Below are 1,746 nucleotides of genomic sequence, written 5' to 3'. Positions count from 1 at the left end.
GTCTTCCACACGTCGGCTGTGTCAAGGCAGAGTACCTCCTCTTCCTGATGTGGAACAGCCTTCACTGCTGGAGTGCTGCTTAGTGCCTCGAACCTACCAAAGAAGTTATTTAATCCGTTTAGGAAGTCAGCGTCAGCTTCACCCACAGGGGCGGAGGGCGTGTTGTAGTCCGTGATCGCCCGTATGCCTTTCCACATGCTCCTGGTATTGCTGGCGTCATGGAACAGATGCTGGATTTTCTGGTTATGGTTCCGCTTCGCTAGCCTGATGGCGCGGTTCAGGGTGGCTCTCGCTGTCCTCAGTGCCTCCTTGTCTCCACTCTTGAAGGCTGAGTTCCGTGCTTTCAGCGCTTGGCGGACCACATCAGTCATCCAGGGCCGTTGGTTGGCTCGGGTGGTGATGGTCTTTGTTGTGCTGACGGCCTCGATGCAGTGGTTGATGTAGGCTGAAACAGTCATGGCGTACTCATCAACGTTGATCTTGTTATCATATGTTGCTGCAGATTTGAACATGTCCCAATCAGAGCACTCAAAACAGTCCTGGAGTGCCTCCATGGCCCCCTCCTTCCAGGCCCTCACCTGCTTCATTGTAGGTTTTGCTCTGATCAGCAGGGGCCTGTATGCAGGGATAAGCATCACAGAAAGGTGGTCTGAGGAGCCGAGGTGGGGGCGGGGGGCTGCTTTGAATGCATCTTTTATGTTTGTATAAACTAAGTCCAGAGTGTTCTCTCCCCGAGTAGCAAAATCCACGTGTTGGTAGAAATGAGGGAGAACAGTTTTCATATTTGCCTGATTGAAATCCCCAGCAATGATGAAAACACCCTCTGTGTGTGCAGATTGCAACTCAGAGACAGTCCGATAGAGAACACTCATAGCCTCCTTTGTATCAGCGCTGGGGGGCACATAAACCGCTGTGATGGTAACAACAGTCAACTCTCTGGGCAGGTAAAAGGGTCTGCAGCTAACAGTCAGAAGCTCTATGTCCGGAGAGCAAAAACTTGTGACTATTCTAGCATTTTTACACCAGTTGCTGTTGATGTAAACACAGAGTCCGCCTCCTCGGCTCTTACCGCTGAGTTCTTTATTTCTGTCGGCGCGGAAAGTAGCTAGCCCCTCCAGGCTAACGGCGTTGTCCGGGATCGATGATTTGAGCCATGTCTCTGTCAGGATGAGAGCGCAGCAGTCTCTAAATTCCCTCTTTGCTGAGAGCTCGAGTTGCAGATGGCCTATTTTGTTGTCCAGTGAGCGAACGTTGGAGAGCAGGATGGATGGAAGCGATGGTCTGTAGGGGTTAGCCTTTAGCTTAGCTGCTAAACCTCCGCGACAGCCGCGTTTCTTCTGCCGGCTGCACCACTTCCGCTTGGCTCTCCTCCGGCGTGAGCTGCTCGGCGAGTCCGCGGCATCGCAGGCCTCCGGGGCTTGTTCCCGGAGCACTCCGAAGCCACGTAAACAATCGAGCGTAATGGTGGTTACAAGTCCAAATAAACTGCATGACCGTAAATCCAGCAGGCGCTGGCGGTCAAGTGATGATCGGCTGGATTGATAATTTGTTTGCAGCGAGTTTGGCGGCATTTTTTTATGAAAAATATCCGCGAGTTGGTCGGAGCTGTATGCCAGCCGCTGCCGCCTGGGGCGCCGCCAAGTCTGTCTGTAGGACAGCTAGATGTATATAAAGATGTATCTCTAACATATGTTATGCTAACTTGACATTGATGAGACGTTAGATGTATATAAAGATGTATCTCTA

Source organism: Etheostoma cragini, chromosome 12, assembly GCF_013103735.1.
Source record: "Etheostoma cragini isolate CJK2018 chromosome 12, CSU_Ecrag_1.0, whole genome shotgun sequence".
NCBI lineage: Eukaryota > Metazoa > Chordata > Actinopteri > Perciformes > Percidae > Etheostoma > Etheostoma cragini.
Note: the sequence above shows the minus strand (reverse complement) of the source record.